The following is a 21,755-nucleotide window of genomic DNA, read 5'->3' as shown; positions in this document are numbered from 1 at the left end:
GTCACGAACCTCTGTTCATAGTTCATCAGGCACTCTATCAGATCTAGTCCCTTAAATCTATTTCTCACTTCCACTGTATAATCATAAGAAATTTGATTTAGGTCACACCTGTATGGTCTAGTGGTTTTCCCTACCTTCTTCAATTTCAGTCTGAATTTGGCAATAAGGAGTTCATGATCTGAGCCGCAGTCAGCTCCCAGTCTTGTTTCTGCTGACTGTATAGAGCTTCTCCAACTTTGGCTGCAAATAATATAGTCAATCTGATTTCGATGTTGACCATCTGGTGCTGTCTATGTGTAGAGTCTTCTCTTGTGTTGTTGGAAGAGGGTGTTTGCTATGACCAGTGTGTTCTCTTGGCAAAACTCTGTTAGCCTTTGCCCTGCTTCATTCTGAGTTCCAAGGTCAAATTTGCCTGTTACTCCAGGTGTTTCTTGGCTTCCTACTTTGGCATTTCAGTCCCCTACAATGAAAAGGACATCTTTTTTGGTTGTTAGTTCTAAAAGATCTGTAGGTCTTTATAGAACTGTTCAACTTCAGCTTCTTCAGCATTACTGGTTGGGGCAAAGACTTGGATTACTGTGATATGGAATGGTTTGCCTTGGAAATGAACAGAGATCATTCTGTCATTTTTGAGATTGCATCCAAGTACTGCATTTCAGATTCTTTTGTTGACCACGATGGCTACTCCATTTCTTCTAAGGGATTCCTGCCCACAGTAGTAGATATAATGGTCATCTGAGTTAAATTCACCCATTCCAATCCATTTTAGTTCACTGATTCCTAGAATGTTGACATTCACTCTTGCCATCTCCTGTTTGACTGCTTCCAATTTGCCTTGATTCATGGACCTAACATTCCAGGTTCCAATGCAATATTGCTCTTTACAGCATCGGACCTTGCTTCTGTCACCAGTCACATCCACAACTGGGTATTGTTTTTGCTTTGGCTCAATCCCTTTATTCTTTCTGGAGTTATTTCTCCACTGATCTCCAGTAGCATTTTGGGCACTTATTGATCTGGGGAGTTCCTCCTTCAGTATCCTATCATTTTGCCTTTTCATACTGTCTGTGGGATTCTCAAGGCAAGAATACTGAAGTGGTTTGCCATTCCCTTTTCCAGTGGCCCACATTGTGTCAGACCTCTCCACCATGCCCACCCGTCTTGGGTGGCCCCACATGGCATGGCTTAGTTTCATTGAGTTAGACAAGGCTGTGGTCCATGTGATCAGATTGACTAGTTTTCTGTAATTATGGTTTCAGTGTTTCTGCCCTCTGATGCCCTCTTGCAACACCTACCATCTTACTTGGGTTTATCTTACCTTGGGCGTGGGGTATCTCTTCATGGCTGCTACAGCAAAATGCATCCGGTGCTCCTTACCTTGGAGGAGGAATATCTCCTCACGCTGCCCACCCCCCCCCCCCCCCCGCCCCTGCCCCAACCTTGAATGTGGAATAGCTCCTCTAGGCCCTCTTGCGCCCACGCAGCCACTGCTCCTTGGAGGTGGGGTTGCTCCTCCCAGCCGCCACCCCTGGCCTCGGGTGGAGGTAGCTCCTCTAGGCCGCTCCTGTGCTGTCCCAGCTTGGCACTCTCGGTGTTTATATATAGGACTTCATTCACAGGAGTGGAAACGGAAGTTTATGATACCTTACAGTGAATGATGTTGGATTCACGATTTCTGAAGAAGATTTAGCTTCCGGACTAGGGACCAGGCTTGACCACTTGGGGCTCTTGTGTGGTAGAAATTTTATTACAGTGAAAAGAGACATAGACATCAGGTGGAGAGTGCCCTCTCACTAGTCTTAACAAGGGAGCTATATACTTTTTCAGTTGGTTATTACAGTAAATCAAAATCAAAAGAATGTCTCAAGGTTGTCATCATTTTACCAGACCCACACCCACAATTTGCATTTTAAGAAAATAGGATTAGTCAGAAGGTTCTCAAGGAGAAACCTGTCCTCAAGCAGGATACATCCTTGTATATAATCCTTAGTACAGAGTTTAAGCTGAGTTATTTTGTTGTGTAATCATCAACTCTGGAATTAAAGGAAAAGAAAAAAAATGTTTTATGTTCTAAGACTAAGAAATGTAGAAAAAAAGTTTGTTCTTTTCTCCTCCTTCAGAACCCCAGACCCCTTCTCCTCCTGGAGAGTCCCAGACCCGTTTATTCTCTGCAGGGACCCCAGCTTCTTATCAACCTACCTAAGAATTAACTCTCTTACTTGTAGTTAGGCCATTTGAGGCAATCCAGATTTCACCAGATGTCAAGGAAGCATATACTCTCAGACCTTAATTTTAGGCCTTACACTGTATATAACAACATGAAATAGCAAGTAAATGCTAGGGGTATAAAAGGGAATCATATGAAGAAATAGTCAAGAGTCTAGCTGAGTATGCATGCATATAGATTTGAAGATGAATAGTCCTGCATTTATGGCTAATATATTTTATTGTGTTGTACAGAATTCCAATATCCAAAATTATTAAAATGTGCTTTTCTCAGCATAATAGACAGCATCCACAAGTTACACAAAGCTTGCCAAAGAAGATAAACTGCGAGAAACTCCAAATGGGACTATTTTTATTTTCATTTGGATGTTTTAGATGTGATGTAATGAGAATTTATTTTGGGGGTTATAGTTGATTTTATGATGAAATTTTTGCTCTTCTGTTACAATAAGAAATTGTTTCTTTAGGATAGTTGATAAGATTTCATTAGCCAAATAAATGAAATTAATTTACAATCCAACTGCATTTCCCTCCTGATACATTGAATGACCAGGTATTTGTAGGTAGCCTTCCCATCATCCCAGCAATATAGCTCTAAAATCACTTGGTTAGCAATTAGGTGTTTATCAGATTCTTACTGAAAAGACATGGGGCAGTTATCTGACACAATTATCTTTGAAAATTGAATCCTCCATTTCTGGTCCTGCTGAGGACATTCAAAGGAACACTGAATAGTTTAAAGCTAAATGCCTTTCAAAAACCCTTACCTCCTAGAATGCATGCAACACAATTGCCAGCCACAGACCTTTACCTCAATCTTGTATACAAAGACTTTTGTGTGTGAATCTTTTTTGTTGCAGCTTTGTGCATGTTGACAGATTAAAATTACATTTGGCCTGCTTTTCTGTTACTTCATTAGTGTCTTTCTTATTGTAGCATTGGTTATATTCTCTCTAAAATTTGATTGCTCCTTCTGTCCTCTCTCTGCTACTATATCTTCATAAACTAACCCAACATACATGAAGGCATTTGCTAAGATTGACTAGGCTCTATGTACATTTTGGATAATATTTCTAAAGTGACTTGCTGTTAAGCAGTCTAAAAATTTGCAGCCCATTTAAGTATTAATGTGCAATGTATTCACAACTTGGAAATTAATATTGAGCTTTAATGTGAATAGCTGTAAAAAAATAATTATTTAGGCACTAAAAAATTCAAACCTGAAGTAGTAGATTTTAATTTAAATGTCACATACATTTCAAAATGATGCTGTGACTCATCTCCCAATAGAATTGAACCCATTTTAGGCTTCCTTTCACAGTCAAGGCAGTGTGTTTAAAATCAATTTGTTTATAAAATAAAGGCAAGTAACAATGAAAACTGAAGGCATTCCTCTGTTTAATATTCATAAGTAGTGCTGACTCTGTAACCATTCTCTGTCTTAATCATCACAATTTCTTACCTAACATAATGGCCATTTTCATAGACATTGACTTTGTGAACATTATAGCTTTTGTGTTTTTGCCTTCTCTATAAGTACATTAGTTCAGATGCATTTCACTGTGTTCATATCATTGTGTTCATTCACCCATCATTAATTCAACAAATATTTAGTGTTTCCTACATAGCAGATGTGGTGCTGGATGGCAGAATACTGCAGTAGTGACCCATGCAGCCTCATGGTCAGTCTCCAAAATTTCCCATTTCATCATTCAGTTTTTGCTCTAGAAACCACATTTGCTCATTTCATTCTTTTTATTTTATATATATATATATTCATACAATGCCCTTTACATTTTGGCCTAATTCTACTTTTACAGCATCCTGTCCAATCATAGCCTCACACATGTGTATCATCTGGAAACCCATCCAAATAAAATTATTTATTGTTCTCCAAACAGACAGACACATTCCTTCATGCTTTTGCACAGTTGTTGCTTTGTTTAGAATTATATTTCACTCCAGTCCTGAACTCTTTTGGTTCAATCAACAGCTGTTATTCCTTGAAAATCCGTCTGAAATGTTTACTTCTGTGATGAACACTTTCTCCAGTTTACCAAAAGGCTGGTTGCTTTGTTCTCTCTTTGATCTCATAGAAAAATATTTAATCTTGTTATGGAAACCATGCTGTACTTAGTTTACCTGGGTCTTCTTCTTGCTGACATACTCTAAGTTATTCCTGGGTAAGGACTATGTCCTATTAATATTTGATCTTAAGATGCCACATAAGAGATTCTTGGACAAACAGTTTTAAATGAATCAACTCTAGTGTCATGAATATCATCTTCGTTTTTGGGGGTAGATTTTTGTTTTTCATTGGCTTTATATAATCTGATCATGACATTCAAGTCAGTTCAGTTGCTTAGTCATGTCTAACTCTTTGCAACCCCATAGACTGCAGGACGCCAGACTTCCTTGTCCATCACCAACTCCCGGAGCTTGCTTAAATTCATGTCCATCCAGTCAGTGATGCCATCCAACCATCTCATCTTCTGTTGCCCACTTCTGCTTCTGCCTTCAATCTCAGTATCAGGGTCTTTACAAATGAGTCAGTTCTTCGCATCAGGTGGCCAAAGTATTGGAGTTTCAGGTTCAGCATCAGTCCTTCCAATGAATATTCAGGACAGATTTCTTTTAGGATTGACTGGTTTGATCTCCCTGCAGTCCAAGGAACTCTCAAGAGTCTTCAACATCACCGTTCAAAAACACAGTTCTTCAGCATAACATTTTATTTCATTAACTATACTTTTTTTTTTAACCTCATAAAATATCTTATTTTGGAAATTTAGCTAGCTTTAAGTCTTGGTGTCTAAAGTGAAAAATGAGTCACCAGACATTGTTTTTCAATTAAACAGAGAAGAGAATGATCAGCACTGAACTTTCTAAAAGCTGAAGATGTTCAGAAAATGACTAGCTCACTTGCTGTACAATAGGTTTGATGTTCATTCCAGAAATTGTCAGCAGAACATGCTCGCTAGATCAACTGTTCATTTCTCTCATTCTTGGGCTCTCTCATCCCCTGCCCTCTCTGTCAGTCTACATTTCTCCCTCTCCACATAGGTGTTGAGCCAGACCAGCTTCATATGTAACTTTACTTTGACCAAACCAAGGCCCAGACAATTTCCTTTATTTCTGTTATCAGTGCTGAGATAAATCTAACAGCAAAGGTGATACTTATTTTAGGATAATGAAGCTATTGATGTTTATGTCCATGTTACATTACTGGAAAAATGATATTTTCCAGAAAAATATGTCTGCAACTGGATTCACTTTCAAGGAGGATGACCAAACATCATCTGCCCCACTCATTTTCATCAAAATGATGAAATGAAAAATATGATTGAAGGTCAAGTGGGCATAGAATTCATCTGACTGAAGCAGTGTGAGCACAGCATTTTGAAAATTGCTTTTGTTTGAAAATTGCTTTCTTTTTGTCTTTGTGTACATGAGTATACTTTTAAGGAACCAGCTTTGTGAATTTGAGCATTCATTTTGAAAAGATTGCCTGACTTATACAGCTTTCATGTTAGCTGCAAAATAAGAAAAGAAAGAAAGAAAGAAAACCCTGGTAGAATCCCTTTTTATTCTACATCTTCACATGCAGAATTTCTTTACATAAAATCATCTTTTTTATTTTGTTAATTCATGATATAGTTCCACTACTATATGAATACACTCTTTTGTAAAAGTTAAAAACGTAGGTTGACTTAGGCAACCTTATAATTAAAGTGAAAAGAAGATAAAAATCTCCATTATACTGTATTTACCTTTGCCTTTATGTTAGCACTACTAATGAACTCACTATGTTTAGCGTGAAAAATTGATTTGAACTTTTCTGCATTTAGTACTGTGCTTTCCCCCCCACCACCACTCTCCCCTTAAGGATTTGTGCAGTTTAATTTGCCATCGATTCTTTAATGATTATGGTAGCTATAGTAGAGAAACTGGTGTTTATCTCATCATGCCCTGTGGATAGCACATAATGTTTATTTTTGTATATAACTACATTTCCATCATTTTGATAACACAGTGTAGTCAGTGGTTGGCAACCATTTTACTGTTATTGTTGATTTTCTATTTTAATCTTGAAACACATATATGAATTCTTGGAACAAACTATATTAAAATATCTAATCTAAAAGTCATGCTAGCATGGCTTTAAACCCCTGCTGAAGTGTCAGCTTCAACATGCTGAAAGAAGAGCAAGCAATAAGTAGAACTTTTAATAACTGTTAATTAGACTGTCTGGTCTGCTCACAGTGCTTTCTTTGAAAATGTCAGTCAATATTTTGAATATTCCAAGCATAGTGTTTTAAGAACCATATAATGTTCCCAATTCTCATTTTGTAGCAATAAAATAATTATTTGTCTGTGCTTTGTGATGATTCTCCTAAAATTATTGACATCTTTAGTACACAAAATGGGCTGGTGAAATGATGATGTTAATTTTAACTGCTAGTTATTATTATTTAATGTTTTCTTTTCAAGAAATAATAATAATACATTCCATTGCTATGTCTTTAAACATTCTAATCAGTGAAATGTACAAACCAGAAGTTCAAAATTTTGGAAATCTTTAAAAATATAGCAGACTCATTATATTTACATAGTTCTGTATGGCAAAATATAGAACTGTGACTGCAGCCATGAAATTAAAATTTCCTTACTCCTTGAAAGGAAAGCACTGACAAACCTAGACAGCATATTAAAAAGCAGAGACATCGCTTTGCTGGCAAAGATACGTATAGTTAAATCTCTGTTTTTTCCAGTAGTCTTATGGATGTGAGAGTGGTCCATAAAGGCTGGGCATGGAAGAATTGATGCTTTTGAACTGTGGCACTAGGAAAAAGGCTCTTGAGAGTCCTTTGGAATGTAAGGAGGTCAAGCCAGTCAAATCTAAAGGAAATCCACCCTGACTATTCATTGGAAGGACTGATGCTGAAGGTGAAGCTCCAGTAGTTTGACCACTTGATGTGGAGTCGACTCATTTGAAAAGACCTTGATGCTGGGAAAGATTGAAGGCAAAAGGAGAAGCAGTTGGCAGAGGATGAGATGGTTAGATAGCATTATTGACTCAATGGACATGAATCTGAGCAAACTCTGGGAGATAGTGAAGGACAGGGGAAACTGGAATCCTGTACTCCACAGGTTCGCAAAGAATGGGACACAACTTAGCGACTGAGCAACAACAGTATGGCAAAATGCTTATTGTATTAGTCTGCTCAGGGTGCTGTAACAAAATGTCTTAGGCTAGACGGCCTTTAAAGAACAGAAATTTATTTTTTACAGACCCGAGGCTAGGAAGTTCAAGGAAGACTTTATGTATAATGAGGTCCCACTTCCTAGTTCTTAAAGTGCTATCTTCTCTTCTCAATTCTATTCTGGGATCTCTCTTATAAGGATGCTAATCTTGTGGATGAGGACTTCCCTCATGACCCTCGTGACCTTATTACCTCCCAAAGGCCCCACATCCTAGTGGAGGTTAGATTTCAACATAAGAATTTTGAGCAGATACAAACAGTCTATGGAAGTTTCTCTGAATTTGATATAGGTTGCAGAATAAGAATTCCAAAAGAATGTGTATCTCAGATAACTTTCTTTATTTTCTATTAATTTATTGTAACATATCTGTCTACCTGGGCTTCCCTGTGGGTTCAGATGGTAAAAATCTACCTGCAATGCAGGAGACTTGGATTTGATCCCTGGGTTGGGAAGATTCCCCTGGAGAAAGGCATGGCAGTGTTCTTACCTGGAGAATCCCCATGAACAGAGAAGCCCAGTGAGGTCGCAAAGTCCATGGGGTCGCAAAGAGTTGGACATGACTGAGCGACTTAGCACACATCTGTCCACCTGGGGCTAATAGAAGGAATATGTTAAGTGAACTAAGTAAATTTTAAAAAAAAAGTTTCTTTGAATCTTCATCTGGACTTGATAAGCTATTTTAGTACATTTTGGACATAGAATAAGCCTCATTCCTTATATGCAACCTGAGGTTTATCACCATGCCCCAAGTTTCCTCACAGTATGTTTAAAATGTTTTGTTTCCTGGAAATCTGATAAGAATTAATTAATCTCTTGTGAAATGAATAAAGCCAAAATTGGATATGGGGTCCATGACCCATTCACATAGAACTGATGTGTGAATAGCAATGAAGCTTTGCATACATATCCCGGATCTTCAAGAAATTAGGTGACAACCCACTGAGAATCTTGAAAATTTTCTTATTTCTGCTACTCCTGATTAACTCTCTGTCCAATTTTCCAGGTTTGTCTTACCCTTATCTCATGACTGTTATATTTTTCATGTACTTTATTCTCATATTGATTTAATACTTACTTTCTAGAGTCTTTGGTTTTTAGATTATTTTCTTTCCTTTTTCCCTCTACAAATATATATATATATATATATATATATATATAAATGGAGTCAGAAAATTAATAGAGATTAAGTTAATAAGCCTAGGAATTAACATCTGGGGTTTGGGATACTTTAAACATTCCTTCTGTGATAGAAATGTTCCTTAAGTATATGAGGAGTCAAGTGTGTTGTACAATAACTATAATTTATGCATATACACCCTAAATCTGTACTTTAAGTGGTTGACTTTTGTGTGTACTATGCAGTTTTCAAATAATACAGTCTTAATAAGAGATGTGAGAACTTAATGGTTATAATTTACAATTTTTATAAATTATAATTTTACAGTTTCCTTGTCTATTTGAAAACATTAAAACTATATTTTTACACAGTATTATACACCTCTAACTTGTTATTTCATACTAAATGTATCCCAAATAATCAGAAGCAATAATAATTTATAGTAGGCTTCGGTTCGGTTCAGTTCAGTTCAGTCACTTGGTCTTGTCCGACTCATTGCAACCCCATGTTTGCAGCATACCAGGCCTCTCTGTCCATCACCATCTCCTGGAGTTCACCCAAACTCATGTCCATCGAGTCAGTGATGCCATCCAGCCATCTCGTCCTCTGTCATCCCCTTCTCCTCCTGCCCCCAATCCCTCTCAGCATCAGAGTCTTTCACATGAGGTGGCCAAAGTATTGGAGTTTCAGCTTTAGCATCAGTCCTTCCAAAGAACACCCAGGATTGATCTCCTTTAGAATGGACTGGTTGGATCTCCTTGCAATCTAATGGATTCGCAAGAGTCTTCTCCAACACCACAGTTTAAAAGCATCAATTCTTCAGCGCCCAGCTTTCTTCACAGTCCAACTCTCACACCCATTCATGACCACGGGAAAAACCACAGCCTTGACTAGATGGACTTTTGTTGGCAAAGTAATGTCTCTGCTTTTGAATTTGCTATCTAATTTGGTGATAACTTTCCTTCTAAGGAGTAAATGTCTTTTAATTTCATGGCTGCAGTCACCATCTGCAGTGATTTTGGAGCCCCCCAAAATAAAGTCTGACACTGTTTCCACTGTTTCCCCATCTATTTCCCATGAAGTGATAAGACCAGATGCCATGGTCTTCGTTTTATGAATATTGAGCTTTAAGCCAACATTTTCACTCTCCTCTTTCACTTTCATCAAGAGGCTTTTTAGTTCCTCTTCACTTTCTGCCACAAGGGTGGTATCATCTGCATATCTGAGGTTACTGATATTTCTCCCAGCAACCTTGATTCCAGCTTGTGCTTCTTCCAGCCCAGCATTTCTCATGATATACTCTGCATAGAAGTTAAATAAGCAGACTGACGATATACAGCCTTGACGTACTCCTTTTACTATTTGGAACAGTCTGTTGTTCCATGTCCAGTTCTAACTGTTGCTTCCTGACCTGCATATGGGTTTCACAAGAGGCAGGTCAGGTGGTCTGTATTCCCATCTCTTTCAGAATTTTCCACAGTTTATTGTGATCCACACAAGTCAAAGGCTTTGGCATAATCAATAAAGCAGAAATAGAAGTTTTTCTGGAACACTCTACCTTTTTCCATGATCCAGCAGATGTTGGCAATTTGATCTCTGGTTCCTCTGTCTTTTCTAAAACCAGCTTGAACATCAGGAAATTCACAGTTCATGTATTGCTGAAGCCTGCCTTGGAGAATTTTGAGCACTACTTTACTAGCATGTGAGATGAGTGCAATTGTACAGTTCTGTGTATCCTTGCCACCTCTTCTTAATATCTTCTGCTTCTGTTAGGTCCATACCATTTCTGTCCTTTATCGAGCACATCTTTGCATGAAATGTTCCCTTGGTATCTCTAATTTTCTTGAAGAGATCTCTAGTCTTTCCCATTCTGTTGTTTTCCTCTATTTCTTTGTTTTTTTTGATCACTGAGGAAGGCTTTCTTATCTCTCCTGCTATTCTTTGGAACTCTGCCTTCAGATGCTTGTATCTTTCCTTTTCCCCTTTGCTTTTTGCTTCTCTTCTTTTCACAGCTGTTTGTAAGGCCTCCCCAGACAGCCATTTTGTTTATTTTGCATTTCTTTTCCATAGGGATGGTCTTGATCACTGTCTCCTGTACAATGTCACGAACCTCATTCCATAGTTCATCAGGCACTCTATCAGATCTAGTCCCTTAAATCTATTTCTCACTTCCGCTGTATAATCACAAGGGATTTGATTTAGGTCATACCTGAATGGTCTAGTGGTTTTCCCTACATTCTTCAATTTCAGTCTGAATTTGGCAATAAGGAGTTCATGATCTGAGCCGCAGTCAGCTCCCAGTCTTGTTTCTGCTGACTGTATAGAGCTTCTCCAACTTTGGCTGCAAAGAATATAGTCAATCTAATTTTGGTGTTGACCATCTGGTGATGTCCATGTGTAGAGTCTTCTCTTGTGTTGTTGGAAGAGGGTGTTTGCTATGACCAGTGCATTGTCTTCACAAAACTCTATTACCTTTGCCCTGCTTTATTCTGAGTTCCAAAGGTCAAATTTGCCTGTTACTCCAGGTGTTTCTTGGCTTCCTACTTTTGCATTCCAGTCCCCTATAATGAAAAGGACATCTTTTTGGGTGTTAGTTCTAAAAGGTCTTGTAGGTCTTCACAGAACCGTTCAACTTCAGCTTCTTCAGCATTACTGGTTGGGGCATAGACTTGGATTACTGTGATATGGAATGGTTTGCCTTGGAGATGAACAGAGATCATTCTGTCATTTTTGAGATTGCATCCAAGTACTGCATTTCAGATTCTTTTGTTGACCATGATGGCTACTCCATTTCTTCTAAGGGATTCCTGCCTGCAGTAGTAGATATAATGGTCACCTGAGTTAAATTCACCCATTCCAGTCCATTTTAGTTTGCTGATTCCTAGAATGTCAACATTCAATCTTGCCAGCATCTCCTGTTTGACTACTTCCAATTTGCCTTGATTCACGGACCTAACATTCCAGGTTCCTATGCAATATTGCTCTTTACAGTTTCAGACACTGCCTCTATCACCAGTCACATCCACAACTGGGTATTGTTTTTGCTTTGGCTCAATCCCTTTATTCTTTCTGGAGTTATTTGTCCACTGATCTCCAGTAGCATTTTGGGCACCTACTGACCTGGGGAGTTCCTCTTTCAGTATCCTATCATTTTGCCTTTTTATACTGTTTGTGGGATTCTCAAGGCAAGAATACTGAAGTGGTTTGCCATTCCCTTTTCCAATGGACCACATTGTGTCAGACTTCTCCACCATGACCCGCTCGTCTTCGGTGGCCCCACACAGCATGGCTTAGTTTCATTGAGTTAGACAAGGCTGTGGTCCGTGTGATTAGATTGACTAGTTTTCTGGGATTATGGTTTGTGTGTCTGCCCCCTGATGCCTCTCGCAACACCTACCATCTTACTTGGGTTTCTCTACCTTGGGCGTGGGGTATCTCTTCATGGCTGCTCCAGCAAACGACAGCCACTGCTCCTTACCTTGGACGAGGGGTATTTCCTCACAGCCGCCCCTCCTCACCTTGAACGTGGAGTAGCTATTCTCGGCCCTATTGTGTCTGTGCAGCCGCTGATTCTTGGACATGGGGTTGCTCCTCTTCGCCGCTGCCCCTGATCTTGGTTGTGGGGTAGCTCCTCCCAGCCGCTGCCCCTGATCTCAGGCATGGGGTAGCTCCTCTGGCCGCCGTGGGAGGGCAGGCTCAGGATGAAGGAGCACCGCATTCACTGTGGCTGAGAAAGATGGTGTTCAAGTCGGTGGTCGTGTTGAATCAGTTCTTGGGGGACTATGTGGTGAACCTGGACACATCCCAGCTCAGTCTGGGCATCTGGGCAGGAGCTGTGGCCCTGAAGAATCTTGAAATTAAAGAAAATGCCCTGCCTTTTTAGGACCCCCCACACTAACTGTCAAAGAGCAACCTATTAGTAGGGTAAACTATATATATGGAGAAGGCAATGGCACCACACTCCAGTACTCTTGCCTGGAATATTCCATGGATAGAGGAGCCTGGTGTGCTGCAGTCCATGGGGTTGCTAAGAGTTGGACACGACTTAGCAGCAGCATATATCTATATATATATATACATACACACATATCATTCTAGAGAACTCTAGAGTAAAAGTCGATTATCCTGTCACTTACAAAGATAACACACACATACACATACACATCTTATTAAACTTTTGTTTTCTATGTTTAAATTTTAGGAATAGCACTATACATTTATCATTTTTTTTCTTTTTTACTTCCAGTGTTCTGTGCAGCATCAAATTCCATTGCCTTTTATTTGCAATGTCTTAATATGTATTCCATCTTTTCATCCACTTAGTAGACTTTTATGTAAGATCCTATTCACCATACTTACTAGAGCATATTAATAATTTTCTACACAGTTTCTTTTGTCTTAATTCACTTTCATTTCCAAGCTATTTAACTGTAACCAAGCTTCATCTCCCTTTATGTCATCACACTGTGGATAAGAAAAGCTTTGAATTAGTCTTACATTCAAGACTGCAATTCCTTGACATTTTTATTTTGTAATAAGAAAAATAATGGATTTGATTCCAGTTCACTTCTAACTACATGCATTTATGCAGATAAGTCTCATAAAGATCTGATTTCTATTCTCACGTGAAGGTAGAATTTATGACTTACTTTCCTAATATTAAATCCGATGAGCTAATAAAAAAGTAAAGTAAATCTTGAAGTACTACATATATATTATGTATTATTTATTTTTACCTTTTTACACAAACCTTTCACTGTAGCTGCACTTATCTACACACTGCGTGTGTCCTCTCATCAAATATGTTTAACCAGTTTTTGCAGTTGTGTAACAACAAATTCATAAACCAAGCTTCCATCTCTTCTATTTGTAAACATGGAGAATATCTCCTTATTCCACATGTGGGTTTCTGACTGATCATTAACCTTACAGAGACGAACTGTTTTGAGAAACAGCTGTTCCTTCACTTGTCATCATTATTTCTTTTATCTAAGAGTGAGAGTTGGACTGTGAAGAAAGCTGAGCACTGAAGAATTGATGCTTTTGAACTGTGGTGTTGGAGAAGACTCTTGAGAGTCCCTTGGACTGCAAAGAGATCCAACCAGTCCATTCTAAAGGAGATCAGCCCTGGGTGTTCTTAGGAAAGACTGATGCTAAAGCTGAAACTCCAGTACTTTGGCCACCTCATACGAAGAGTTGACTCATTTGAAAAGATTCTGATGCTGGGAGGGATTGGGGGCAGGAGGAGAAGGGGACGACAGAGGATGAGATGGCTGGATGGCATCACCAACTCTATGGACATGAGTTTAAGTGAACTTCGGGAGTTGGTGATGGACAGGGAGGTCTGCCATGCTCTGATTCATGAGGTCACAAAGAGTCAGACACGATTGAGCGACTGAACTGAACTGAACTGAGGAGAGAAATCATCAGCAATTATTGATTTTACTATATTGTTGAACATTTCTAAGTTTTCCCTCACTTTTGACTTATTAGATGATAATCAGTTAAAAGTGAAGTTGAATAAAATGAAAAGACTGAGAAAACAAGACTCCAAAAATATGTTGATTCTTTCGAGCAAAAGTAGTATAGCTTAGAGAATAAATTTGGTTTATAACAAAGAAAGCCTCAGTATTTCTGTCTCTTTAAAAATTAAAAAAAAAGAAGAAAGAGAAGGAAGATGGGGAGGAGGAGGAGGAGGAGCAAGTTACCTATGATGAAGTCTAGAAGAATCTGAAAATTAGTCATCATTAGGCACTGATATAAGCTGAGGAAATGTTCATGTTATCTTAAGTAATTCAAAATGTGTGCATAAAGAAATGATTTTATATTGTTGAGCCATGCATTTTCCAAAATTAATTTTTATGAAACATTTTTACTTTCCAAGAAATGTCATTAGTAATCAGGGGAACATGATTATCTCAAAATATATTTTTGAAAACTCTCTTTGAGGAAATCATCCTCCTAAAATTAGCGGATAGACCAGGCTACTACCTTTATTCTCATTTGAAAATCTGCATAAGCAACATGTACATATACACAGCATATGTATGTAACACATTAACTTTCAATATCAAGGCCCCTGTGAAATCATTTGCATCTTGGTTGGAGTGGAACTCATTTGCGTCTCTATGTTTGTCAAATTTGAACCTTGCACACTTTAAGTCGGTTTATTTTATCATATATATATATATATCATTTTCCCCTTTATGGCTCACAACTTGTCCATGGCAAAGGGGCTTGAGTACTTATTGAAGCTATGATCCATGCCATGCATGGCCACCCAAGAGTTCATTACAATAAATCAAAACCACTGATGTTTGCTAATTAAATCTAAAACATAACGCTATTCAAATGTAAGTGAAAATATTGATCACTCAGTCATGTCCAGCTCTTCGCAACCCCCTGGACTGTACCATACTAGGCTCTTCCATCCATGGAATTCCCCAGGCAAGAATACTGGAGTGGATGGCCATTCCCTTCTCCAGGGGATCTTCCCCACACTGGGATTGAATGGTGTCTCCTGCATTGCAAGCAAATTCTTTACTATCTGAGCCATCTGGAAAGCCTATTCAAATATAAAGCAACCCACAAATACAAATCCAAGATTGGGTTCATCGTCACTGGTAACCTCTTTGATGCAATTTCAAGTTAATATTTATAGATATCAATTGATGAAGCAGAATCTTATAACACTATGCATATTAGCTCATCCAATATGGTAACTATTACATCTACTTCATATTTTATTTATATTTGAGAAAGATGAAACTAAGAGAACTTAAGTTGTTTGTTCAGAATCAAATAATATGTGAGCTGTGGAGCTGAGAAGGAAATGGCAACTCACTCCAGTATTCTTGCCTGGAAAATCCCATGGACGGAGAAGCCTAGTAGGCTACAGTCCATGGGGTCGCAAAGAGTCGGACACGACTGAACAACTTCAATTTTCACTTTTGTGGAGCTGAGATTCACACTTGAATAGCTTTATTCTCTGATCTTAGCTTACAAAACACTGCAGTATATTACTTCTATACACTTATCATTCACAAGTAAATTAATTTTCAAAGCATATATATTACTAAATAATTCTGTAATCTCATATTTAGTGTAATATTTCACAACAGAAAGGGATAAATAGCTTCTTCCTTTTTTATCATATTATCATAGTTTTTTGAATTCAAAACTATGTGTATTTTCATTCGAATCCCTTGACAGTGGGCAGTGTATATATATGCACACATCTAAGGGTAGAGGTGCTCTTATAAGGGGTTGTGGTTGTTGACTCCACTATATTGTAATACTCAGAATCTATGCACAATTACATCACATTCTTCACAGCATCAATTGTCCTATCGTTACTATGTCAAAAGGTGTGATTTTAAATAAGGGGTAATTGTATTTTCTATTAAGCTTATATTTTACCTCAGGGTACTTTCCTTTTCCCAAAGAAAGGCAATGCCAAAGAATGCTCAAACTACTGCACAATTGCACTCATCTCACACGCTAGCAAAGTAATGCTTAAAATCCTCCAAGCCAGGCTTCAACAGTACATGAACTGTGAACTTCCAGATGTTCAAGCTGACTTTAGAAAAGGCAGAGGAACCAGAGATCAAATTACCAACATCCACTAGATCATTGAAAAAGCAAGAGAGTTTCATAAAAACATCTACTTCAGCTTTATTGACAATGACAGAGCCTTTGATCACAACAAACTCTGGGAAATTCTTAAAGAGATGGGAGCAAATTTTGGGAAATTCTTAAAGAGATGGGAATACCAGACCACCTGACCTGCCTCTTAAGAAGTCTGTATGCAGGTCGGGAAGCAACAGTTAGAACTGGACATGGAACAACGGACTGTTTCCAAATAGGAAAAGGAGTACATCAGGCTGTATATTTGTCACCCTGCTTATTTAACTTATATGCAGAGTACATAATGAGAAATGCTGGACTAGATGAAGCACAAGCTGCAATCAAGATTACAGGGAGAAATATCAATAACCTCAGATATGCAGATGACACCACTCATATGGCAGAAAGTGAAGAGGAACTAAAGAGCCTCTTGATGAAAGTGAAACAGGAGAGTGAAAAAACTGGCTTAAAACTCAACATTCAGGAAACTAAGATCATGGCATCCAGTCCCATAGCTTCATGGCAAATAGATGGGGAAACAGTGACAGATTTTATTTTGGAGGGGCTCCAAAATCACTGTAGATGGTGACTGCAGCCATTTAATTAAAAGATGCTTACTCCTTGGAAGGAAAGTTAGGACCAACCTAGACAGCATATTAAAAAGCTGAGACATTACTTTGCCAACAAAGGTCCATCTAGCCAAAGCTACGGTTTTTCCAGGAGTCATATATGGATGTGAGAGTTGGACTATAAAGAAAGCTGAACGCTGAAGAATTGATACTTTTGAACTGTGGTGTTGAAGAAGACTTGAGAGTCCCTTGGACTGCGAGGAGATCCAACCAGTCCATCCTAAAGGAGATCAGTCCTGGGTGTTCATTGGAAGGACTGATGTTGAAGCTGAAACTCCAATACTTCGGCCACCTGATGCAAAGAACTGACTCATTTGAAAATACCCTGATGCTGGGAATGATTGAAGCTGGGTGGAGAGGGTACGGCAGAGGATGAGATGGTAGGATGGCATCACCATCTCAATGGACATGGGTTTGAGTAAATTCTGGGAGTTGGTGATGGACAGGGACGCCTGGCGTGATGCAATCCATGCAGTCCCAAAGAGTCGGACACGACTGAATAATTGAACTGAACTGAACTGAACATTCCTTTTCAGAGAAGATTTGAAAATCAAAACTTCAATGTATTGTGATGTGTGTATATAGCAAATAATGCAGTTGCCACTTTGGATTTGTGGGTCCTAACTCAAAATCATATTATAATAGTAGCCACTGACTGTGTAAATTCACAAAATTGTCCTTGGATAATAAAAATTTGAGTTTGAGCAAGCTCTGGGAGATGGTGAAAGAAAAGGAAGTCTTGCATGCTGCAGTCCAGAGGGTTGCTAAGAGTCAGACACGACTGAGTAACTGAACAACAACATCCTAAAACATTTTAGAAATTTGAAATAAATATCTGCCTCTTACTGTAACTTATAGGAGTTCAACCAAGAGTCATGTCTGACTCTTTATGACCCCATTGACTGTAGCCTGCCAGGCTTCTCTGTCCATGGAATTCTCTAGGCAAACATACTGGAACAGGTAACCATTCTCTTTTCCAAGGATCTTTCCAACCCAGGGATAAAAACCAGGTCTCCTGCATTGCAGGTGGATTCTTTACCTTCTGAGTCACCAGGGGACCCCCTAGAAGAATGCTTTATATTTACACGTTATGTCTGGAAGAACTAATCATGGTCACACTGTGTCTGTGTAACCATTGTGAAAAATGCGACTATAAGCCAAAACAGTCAATGGATAACCCTGGAAAAGAGCCTCTAGACAAACTAACAACTGCATAGTATGAATTGAAGAGTAAAAGTGTACATCTAGGCTTGTGCTATCTATAGAAATCTAATTTACTTTCTGGTCTCATTTGACTCTTAAGAAAGAAAGATAGTGTGTGAAAGATAATGAGGGATATAATTTCATTTGTGAATGATATACCAGGATAAAAATAGTTGCAAAATAAATCAATTATAGTCCAATGACAATTAACTAGAAAAAAAATGTTACAAGGACATTAACCCCAAACAAGGAAGATAAGACAACCAATATGAACCTATAGTAATTGAGAATATTTCTTTGGAGGCAGAGTTCTAGCTCAGACAGTAGTTGCTTGCAGAATTTTTAAGAGAGAAGAAATAATCCTCAGATATCTTCAGTACGGTTAGATGATTGTAGCTGTCTGGCAGGAGTAGGCAGCTTTGCTCAAGGAAAACTTGGCAATTAACTCTGCATTGGTAAGTAGTAAAGTAAGGACAGCTCAGCTCAAATAGGCAGATTGACGATAGCTTTGTGCAGATAAACTGACAGAATGAAATTTGTCATCCTTTTTTCAAGTTGGAACTCAGAGTGTCACAAAAATGAGTGACAGAATTTTATTTTTCTTTGGGAATAAATTACATTTTATATTGCAATAGGTTTATAGATATATTTTTGAATAAATGAATAAATGTCCTTCCACTTCCTATCTCCCAAATCTAATCAATTGCCAAGTTCCACAAAGTGTATTTGCATAATGTCACCTACCTGCCTCCCACCTAATGCCTGCATATATTCTGTTTTGTCTGCCGTTGTCCTTTGTAAGCATCCATTATACATTTCAGCATGGCCTCTGTGCTAATTTCCCTCATAATTTCTTTATCCTTCACATTCCTCTCAGAGTTATCTTCTAAATGCAGTCAATCTTCTATATCCATGGACTCCATAACTGTGGAATAAACTAAAGATCAAAAATATTAAAGAATACATTTAGAAAGTTCTGAAAAGCAAAACTTGAATTTGTTGTGTACTGGCAGTGATTTACATTGCATTTACACTGTATTTACAACTACTTACATAGCATTTATATTGTATTAGGTATTATAAGTAATCTGGAGATGATTTAAAATACAGGAAATGTTATGCCATTTTTTTATAAGGTACTTGAGCATTTACAGATTTTGGTATCCATGGGGGTTCCTAGAACAAATCCCCTGTGGATACCTAGGGACAGGTGTGGTTTAGATCATATTATCATTATCATTAAACTCTATACTGGCTCCTCATTACCTTTCTTTATCTTTTCAGTTTGCTATCTTATTATATCCTGGTTAATATCACAAGCTAAACAGCCCCTCTTAGAGTTCCCTGAATGTATAAATATACTATTATGGAAAAACATACACACATGTATTGTTGTGGTGGTTGTTATTGTTGTTCAGTCACTGTTGTGTACGACTTTTTGTGACCTCGTGAATGCACCATGCCAGGCTCTCCTATTCTCCACTATCTCCTGGAGTTTACTCAAATTCATGTCCACTGAGTTGGTGATGACATCCAACCATCTCATCCTTTGCCGCCCCCTTCTCTTTTTGCCATCAATCTTTCCCAGCATGGGGGTCTTTTTCAATGAGTCAGCTCTTCACATCAGGTGGCCAAAGTATTAGGGTTTCAGCTTCAGCACTGGTCTGACCAATATATTTGAAGTTAATTCCTTTAGGGTTGACTGGTCTGATCTCCAAAAAGTCCAAGGGACTTTCAAGAGTCTTCTCCAACACCACAATTAGAAAGCATCAATTCTTCAATGCTGCATCTTCTTTATGGTCCAAATCTCACATCCATACACAATTACAATTACTGGAAAAACCATAGCTTTGACTTTAAGGACCTTTGTTGGCAAATGATGTCTCTACCTTTTAATATGCTATCTAGGTTTATCTTAGCTTTCCTTCCAAGAGGCAAGCATCTTTTAATTTCATGGCTGCAGTCACCATCTACAGTGATTTGGGAGCTCAAGAAATAAAAAAAATTCTGTCACTGCTTTCACATTTTCCCTTTCTAGTTGACATGAATTGATGGAGCTGGATGCCATGAGCTTAGAGTTTTGAATGTTGAGATTTAAGCCAGTTTTTTCAGTCTCCTCTTTCACCTTCATCAAGAGTCTCTTTAGTTCCTCTTTACCTTCTGCCATTAGAGTTGATATTGTCTGCACATCTGAGGTTGTTGATATTTCTCCCAATAATCTTGATCCTAGCTTGTGCTTCATCCAGTTCAGCATTTCACACAGGTTACTCCGCATGTAAGTTAGAGAAGCAGGGTGACAATATACAGCCTTGACAGCCTTTCCCAATTTGGACCCAGTCCACTGTTCCGTGTCCAGTTCTAACTGTTGCTTTTTAACCTGAATACAGGTTTCCCAGGAGACAGGTAAGTTGTTCTGGTATTCCCATCTCTTTAAGAATGTCCCACAGTACTTTTTGTGGTCCACACAGTCAAGGTTTTAGTATAGTCAATGAAGCAGCTGTTCTTATGGATGATGCTTGCTTTTTCTACGATCCAGCAGTGTTGGCAATTTGGTCACTGGTTCCTGGGCCTTTTCTAAACCCAGTTTGTACATCTAAAATTTCTTGGTTCACATACTCCTGGAGTCTAGATGGAAGAATTTTGAGCATTACCTTGCTAGAATGTGAAACGAGTGCAATTGTATGGTAGTTTGAACACTCTTTGGCATTGCCCTCCTTTGGGATTGGAATGAAAACTGACCTTTTCCAGTCCTGAGGCCACTGTTGCATTTTTTAAATTTGTTGATATATTGAGTGAAGAACATCATCATCTTTTAGGATTTGAAATAGCTCAGCTGGAATTCCATCACTTCATTATCTCATATCTCAAATGCCATTTCTTCAATGTAGGTTTGGTCAGTTCTCCCAGGCAAAATGGATCAGGCTTACCTTTATATATCTGTAGTTTTACTCTGCCATTTTTTAGCATCAGCGTCTTGTCAAAATCCCTATTGACTAAAAATACTGTTTTCTGCTGCTGCTGCTGCTAAGGCGCTTCAGTTGTGTCTGACTCTGTGTGATCCCATAGACGGCAGCCCACCAGGCTCCCCAGTCCCTGGGATTCTCCAGGCAAGAACACTGGAATAGGTTGCCATTTCCTTCTCCACACTGTTTTCTACCCAGCATTATCTGGTGTTTCTTGGGCCCTTCACAATTGATACACAGTGCCTTGTTTAGCATAGAACAGCATAGAACAGCTATAATAGTTATTTTTTTAATTTGTTTATAAATTGACTTAACTAAAATGGCCTCACATTATATTTACATACCTGAATGAAGACAGAATTTAGTTTCTTTTTTTTTTTCTTTTGCAGTGTCCTCAAAAAAGCATAGTGACTGGCTTTTTATGAATAGTATGTAAATATTTATTTACTGAATGAATAACAGTAGAAGTTTCTAGGCTTAATGAGAGCTTTCTGACTCAGGTGATAGGAAATCAGAAACACTGATCTGTCATCCCCTAAAGATAGTGATTGCAGCCATGAAATTAAAAGACACTTACTCCTTGGAAGGAAGGTTATCACCAACCTAGATAGCATATTCAAAAGCAGAGACATTACTTTGCCAACAAAGGTCTGTCTAGTCAAGGCTATGGTTTTTCCAGTAGTCATGTATGGATGTGAGAGTTGGACTGTGAAGAAAGCTGAGTGCCGA

The 21,755-nt window shown here is 38.4% G+C and overlaps 1 protein-coding gene across 9 annotated transcripts in view; it reads left to right on the top strand.

The window, feature by feature from the left end:
- Window positions 1-21,755, top strand: part of ROBO1 (roundabout guidance receptor 1) — a 1,286,018-nt gene that overhangs the window by 150,478 nt on the left and 1,113,785 nt on the right. The window lies entirely within an intron of this gene.

This window comes from Ovis aries, chromosome 1 (assembly GCF_016772045.2).
Source record: "Ovis aries strain OAR_USU_Benz2616 breed Rambouillet chromosome 1, ARS-UI_Ramb_v3.0, whole genome shotgun sequence".
NCBI classification, from domain to species: domain Eukaryota; kingdom Metazoa; phylum Chordata; class Mammalia; order Artiodactyla; family Bovidae; genus Ovis; species Ovis aries.
The sequence above is the reverse complement of the archived record's forward strand: the minus strand, read 5'-3'. Positions and strand labels throughout refer to the sequence as shown.